The sequence below is a fragment of the Nerophis ophidion genome, linkage group LG29, assembly GCF_033978795.1.
Source record: "Nerophis ophidion isolate RoL-2023_Sa linkage group LG29, RoL_Noph_v1.0, whole genome shotgun sequence".
Taxonomy (NCBI): Eukaryota; Metazoa; Chordata; class Actinopteri; order Syngnathiformes; family Syngnathidae; genus Nerophis; species Nerophis ophidion.
The window spans coordinates 371,747-379,246 of NC_084639.1; the positions used below are offsets into that span (position 1 = coordinate 371,747).

Below are 7,500 nucleotides of genomic sequence, written 5' to 3' on the forward strand. Positions count from 1 at the left end.
CTACGTCACTCAGGTCTCTTTCTATAGCACCTCAACCACTTGCATCTCAGAGGGACCACAATAGTTTGTTGTTAGTCAGCCAGTCTTATAACTGCCATTCAGACAGTTTGTTATATCATTTACAATTGTTAGTTGTATTTTATACTACATATTTGTATATATACATAGATATTCATATCTATGTATGTATACAGATATAAGTCAAAAGTGTAGGTACACTTGTAAAGAAGATGATGTCATGGCTGTCTTGACTTTCCAATCATTCTTATGTGTTTGTGATGTAGTGATTGGAGCACATACATACTTCTTGCTCACAAAAACATTCATGACGTTTGCTTCTTCGATGTGAAGTGAAGCTCGGTTGGTAGAGTGGCCGTGCCAGCAACTTGAGGGTTGCAGGTTCAATTCCCGCTTCTGCCAACCTAGTCACTGCCGTTGTGTCCTTGGGCAAGACACTTTACCCACCTGCTCCCAGTGCCACCCACACTGGTTTGAATGTAACTTAGATATTGGGTTTCACTATGTAAAGTGCTATGAGTCACGAGAGAAAAAGCGCTATATAAATATAATTCACTTTATATAGCGCTTTTTCTCTCATGACTCAAAGCGCTTTACATAGTGAAACCCAATATCTAATGTTTCCATTTAAAGCAGTGTGGGTGGCACTGGGAGCAGTCTTGCCCAAGGACACAACGGCAGTGACTAGAATTTCTGACAAATTCAGTGCATGGAAATAATTAATAGCACATATTTAGTTGACTTACAAAAAAAAGTTTCTACTCGAGTTTTGTTTTACACTGATTTTGTTTGCACACTGAATTTGAACACACTTTTTTTAAGCACACATCTGTTGCTCACATGTTTGTTTAATGAAATTGTCAGCATCATTTGAAATATTGTTCACAAAATTCAAAGGCCAAAAATTCCGTTCCACGAATTCAGTATCAAAAAAGAGTCTGTGATGAAGACAAAGTGACCTCGGTAAGCACTCCCAGGTCCCTTGTGGTGTCACACATGCGAGCCTGCAGGCTCATCAAAATAGGAGTAGTTTGTAGTCAAAAGCAGTGAAGCTGTCACAGTTAATTAAGATAAAGACAAACGACATGAATAATGAGATCCAGTAGAAACAGAGCAGATCTTGTTCAATCCAGTTCAAACATCCTTAACAACATTTTTGAAAGCGTTTCCCAAGCTAAATATCAGCTTCCCTGCCATGTATCGTAAATGTCCTTCACTTTTTTTTATCTGCGCTCAAAGCTTTGTTTTTGCTGACCGCAACTTTCCACCCAAACTTCCTTCTGAGACCTAATCGAGCCTTCCTGTTGCACTTGGAATGCACGGATAGGTCGTGTCGCCTCGCGCTGATTAGGAGAGAAAATACGAGCTTTGTAGTGTCTGCCATCTGGTTGAAGACCACATCAGGCACTGCAACACTTCCTCCAGTTCCTCTCCTCCCTTTCTACCAACACATGCTAGCGCTAATAACTTACAGTAAGCTAATCATAACTGTGATACATAACTTTTGCAAGAAATGAAGAAACAATAACATCTAAAGTACTTTAGTGCAGCTCACACACTTTTATAGCTTATTTTATGCTGCTGATACTGATACCAATCATCCGTGAGTGAGACGATACTTGCTTTTGCATGATATATATATATATATATATATATATATATATATATATATATATATATATATATATATATATATGAAGAGTTCATACGCAAAAACCGATAAACGCCATTTTGATAAAGTTTAGCCCAGCCTCGGTAATATATAGTCCACCACTTCTATTGTGGTATACCAAAATCAATTTGTTTGCAAATGCGGACAAATGCCGCTTTTAACGTCATTTAGTTCAGCGATTTATTGCAAAGGCCGATAAGCGCCATGGATCATTTACCACAAAAGCCGATATATCCGTTTGCCCAACCAGCGCTGCAGTACGGGGTCACGTGACAAACAAAATGGCAGCGCGCTCGGACTCACTCAGTGTTGTTATCCACGCATGAATCATTTGGAAGCTTCTCCTGTGAACACTGTTAAGCCAGCGAAAAAACTGACGTGTTGAAGTTATTATTTGATGTTGGCGCTAGCACGCGTGTCCGTGAGTTTAACACCGCTGCGTTAAACGATGTTGTCGAGCATGGAGCTAATGTCGATAGCGATGATGAGTGAGCTGTTATCTGCACAGGAGTGTTTTTGAGAGGCAAACCAGGTTGAGCATTTGTGCTTGTTTTTATTAATAAAACATTGTCTTCATTGCAACACTGTTTTTTTTTGTTTTTTCATTTTGTGCTGAAAAGCACGAGGTAAATATGTGAGGTCACAGTTCCAAAAAAGCATGTCCGGTTAGCAAGTACGAAAAAACAATGTTCGCAGGGACAGCTAGATTTCTACGTACCAAGGGATCGAAACTGTTAAATAATGAAGTAAATAAATGTGAACAGTTGTTACCTTGAAATGTGGCTTTCGATAAATTTCACGTTCTGTTTTTCTCTCTATCTTTATCTTGAATATTATGCGAAATAACGACCGCAAAGAAAACGATTTTGGAGATATCTGTTTTTGCAACATATCATAATTTGGATATATCTGCTTTTGACGTAAAACCACATCAAACACTCTTATTTGAAAGCCATTCATTACATCAGCATTTCTTAAAAGTTTAGGCTTTCATGACTTGCTTATGTTGATATTAAATAAACCATTGTACGCTTGCACATGTACCGGCAACACCAGCAGGCAGAAAATCGTTAATATACAGAATCGGTCAAAATGGATTTATCTGCTTTTGCATATGAACTCTTCATATATATATACATACATATATATAGTGGGACAAAAAAGTATTTAGTCAGCCAGCGATTGTGCAAGTTCTCCCACTTCAAATGATGACAGAGGTCTGTCATTTTCATCCTAGGTACACTTCAACTGTGAGAGACAGAATGTGGAAAAATAATCCATGAATTCACATTGTAGGAATTTTAAAGGAAGATCTCTGGCTCTCACAGACCTGTAACTTCTTCTTTAAGAAGCTCTTCTGTCCTCCACTCGTTACCTGTATTAATGGAACCTGTTTGAACTCCTTATCTGTATCAAAGACACCTGTCCACCGCCTCAAACAGTCAGACTCCAAACTCCACTATGGCCAAGACCAAAGAGCTGTAAAAGGACACCAGGAAAATAATTGTAGACCTGCACCAGACTGGGAAGAGTGAATCTACGATAGGCAAGCAGATTGGTGTGAAAAAAATCAACTGTGGGAGAAATTATCAGAAAATGGAAGACATACAAGACCACTGATAATCTCCCTCGATCTGGGGCTCCACGCAAGATCTCACCCCGTGGGGTCAAAATGATCATGAGAACGGTGAGCAAAAATCCCAGAACCACACAGGGGGACCTGGTGAATGACCTGCAGAGAGCTGAGACCAAAGTAACAAAGGTTACCATCAGTAACACACTACGCCGACAGGGAAGCAAATCCTGCAGTGCCAGACGTGTCCCCCTGCTTAAGCCAGTGCATGTCCAGGCCTGTCTGAAGTTTGCCAGAGAGCACATGGGAGAATGTCATGTGGTCAGATGAAACCAAAATAGAACTTATCTTAGTTATCTATTTTACAGAAAGGCCATAAAGATTTTTTTAAACTTTATAGAGACGGATCAACCTAAATTTGATCGAGAGATTTACTGTAATCGTTAAATTAGAAAGACAAAATAATACACGACTAGTTGAGTTTATAGCAAAAAGTTGTATTTTGGTTTCATCTGACCACATGACATTCTCCCAATCCTCTGCTGTATCATCCATGTATCCATTTTGGTATAAACTCAACTCGTCGTGTTTGGAGGAAGAAGAATACTGAGTTGCATCCCAAGAACACCATACCTACTGTGAAGCATGGGGGTGGAAACATCATGCTTTGGGGCTGTTTTTCTGCTAAGGGGACAGGACGATTGATCCGTGTTAAGGAAAGAATGAATGGGGCCATGTATCCTGAGATTTGGAGCCAAAACCTCCTTCCATCAGTGAGAGCTTTGAATGCTTGACCAAATACTTATTTTCCACCATCATTTACAAATAAATTCTTTCAAATTCCTTCAATGTGAATTCCTGGATTTTTTTTCCCCACATTCTGTCTCTCCCAGTTGAAGTGTACCTATGATGAAAATGACAGACCTCTGTCATCATTTGAAGTGGGAGAACTTGCACAATCGCTGGCTGACTAAATACTTTTTGTCCCACTGTGTATATATATATATATATATATATATATATATATATATATATATATATATATATATATATATCATACATACATACATACATATATACACATTGTGTTATATATATGTATATATATGTATATATTTATATATATACACACGTGTATGTTTTTATGTGTGTGTATTTATACAGATTGTATTCATGTATTTATATATCTATTTTATGCTGCTGATACTGATCATCCTTGAGTGTTATACTTTTATTAAAAAAGATGTATGTTGATTTATTTATATAAATATATGCATATACATATATACATATATATATTTTGATACATATTTAAATATACATATTAACATATCTATATATTTTTGTTCATTATTTATACATTTATATATAGTAAATGTATAGTATAAACAATTAATATATATGTGTTTATTTGTATACATGTATGTAAATATACACATTTATATATACATGTTTACATATATAATGAACAAAAATATAAAATATATACATTTATTTGAATATATTTAAATATGTATAATATATATATGTATAAATATGTATACATACACATTTTATATATATATATATGTATATATAATATATATATGTGTGGGTGTGTATGTATATATTTGTATATGTAATATATATAATATAAATATATATGTATAAATATGCATACATACACATTGTATATATATGTGTGTGTATATGTATATATATGTATGTATATAAATGTATATATATATATGTGTGTGTGTGTGTGTATATATATATATATATATATATATATATATATATATAAGGTTATTTCACTTGACCTTTTTCCGTGTTGAAGCAGCAAAAAAGGACATTATGTTAAATGAAGAGTTTCTGTCTCTGATAGTGTATATAATCATAAAGCCAACATGAACTCCATGGTGTTCAGGGATGAATAGTCTCTTCTATTGCTATTGTATTATGTTTTCAGCTATAGTTACATGAATCATTAGTAATGTAGAAGCCTAGTTTTGAATGGCAGGGTCCCTGCTATCACATGTTGATACAAAAATAACATTTACTGAATAAAAATCAACTACGGGCTTCCCCGATGCTGTACTAAATTAAGGAGACACCCCAAAAGGGACAAGCTGTAGGAAATGGATGGATGGATGGAGTTGAGCATGTTGTAGGTCAGCATGTGTCCCCACTTTTAACTCTTTTTTTTCCAAACGCTTATTGCAAACGTTTGTTTACAGTAAGTCATTAATTTGACTTTGTTAGTCCTTATTTTACTATCTCAGGTAACTGCGACTGTTTTGTTTTTACTTTACGGAATAAATATGGAGATGTATATTGTATATTGCCATTCAGCAAATGGAGTGGAAAACACAAGCAAAAGTTGTAAGCTTCTTCATGCGACGAAGCTGGCCTACTTCACCACAGTCTGTAGTCTATTGGCCCCCAGGCTGTGGTGGCAGCGACCAGGTGAAGAGGTGAGGGTGGCATGCTGAGTGACACCCACCCTCCCCCTGGAGAGTCACCACCTTAACTAACACATTTTCTGGGGGAAACACTGAAGATTATATAGTAGTGTGAGAAGGAGACAAAGTGTATTGAGGTTCCACATTCCTGAGGGTAGTTGATGAGAAGGAAATAAATACAAATACATGAAGGAATTGTGACAACTTTGAGGAGCAGAGAAAAGTATTTTCAAGATCAAACTTCTCTAGTAATATTTCTATGACTTGTGACACAGATTGTGTTCTTCACAGGTGTGTTCCACGCAGGTGTATTTCATCAGGGTCGGACAGGTGGCTCGCAGCTGATGGGAACTTGACTCTGCTGATCCACGTCAAGGTAAGCCCTCACTTCACTTCCCAGCCATGGCAAGTGGATATGCTAGACAGGTGCTTTCGGAACATGCTAGACAGGTGGTTTTCAGGACATGGTAGACAGGTGGTTTCGGAACATGGTAGACAAGTGGTTTCAGGACATGGTAGACAGGTGGTTTGCAGGACATGGTAGACAGGTGGTTTCAGGACATGGTAGACAGGTGGTTTCAGGACATGGTAGACAGGTGGTTTCAGGACATGGTAGATAGGGCAACAAATGGGGTCATGTGGAGTTCATGTCGCCTCAAGTTTCTATTGTTGTTGTTGACATCTCCCTGAATGCAGCATCTGACTCCTTCTTTTTAAAATGTTGCAACACAAAGACGGGGACTTGTCTGCTGTCCCACACCATCACACTCACTACCACATGCACTAGTCTACTGGTGTGTTGTGTTACACCATCACACTCACTACCACATGCACTAGTCTACTGGTGTGTTGTGTTACACCATCACACTCACTACCACATGCACTAGTCTACTGGTGTGTTGTGTTACACCATCACACTCACTACCACATGCACTAGTCTACTGGTGTGTTGTGTTACACCATCACACTCACTACCACATGCACTAGTCTACTGGTGTGTTGTGTTACACCATCACACTCACTACCACATGCACTAGTCTACTGGTGTGTTGTGTTACACCATCACACTCACTACCACATGCACTAGTCTACTGGTGTGTTGTGTTACACCATCACACTCACTACCACATGCACTAGTCTACTGGTGTGTTGTGTTACACCATCACACTCACTACCACATGGACTAGTCTACTGGTGTGTTGTGTTACACCATCACACTCACTACCACATGCACTAGTCTACTGGTGTGTTGTGTTACACCATCACACTCACTACCACATGCACTAGTCTACTGGTGTGTTGTGTTACACCATCACACTCACTACCACATGCACTAGTCTACTGGTGTGTTGTGTTACACCATCACACTCACTACCACATGCACTAGTCTACTGGTGTGTTGTGTTACACCATCACACTCACTACCACATGCACTAGTCTACTGGTGTGTTGTGTTACACCATCACACTCACTACCACATGCACTAGTCTACTGGTGTGTTGTGTTACACCATCACACTCACTACCACATGCACTAGTCTACTGGTGTGTTGTGTTACACCATCACACTCACTACCACATGCACTAGTCTACTGGTGTGTTGTGTTACACCATCACACTCACTACCACATGCACTAGTCTACTGGTGTGTTGTGTTACACCATCACACTCACTACCACATGCACTAGTCTACTGGTGTGTTGTGTTACACCATCACACTCACTACCACATGGACTAGTCTACTGGTGTGTTGTGTTACACCATCACACTCACTACCACATGCACTAGTCTACTGGT

At 38.4% G+C, this 7,500-nt stretch overlaps 1 long non-coding RNA gene across 1 annotated transcript in view; it reads left to right on the plus strand.

Moving 5' to 3' along the window:
* Positions 1 to 7,500, plus strand: part of LOC133546231 (uncharacterized) — a 107,421-nt gene that overhangs the window by 77,089 nt on the left and 22,832 nt on the right. The window contains exon 3 of the long non-coding RNA XR_009805037.1: positions 5,996 to 6,080. This is a non-coding gene — a long non-coding RNA (uncharacterized LOC133546231). The remainder of the gene's footprint in view (positions 1 to 5,995; positions 6,081 to 7,500) is intronic.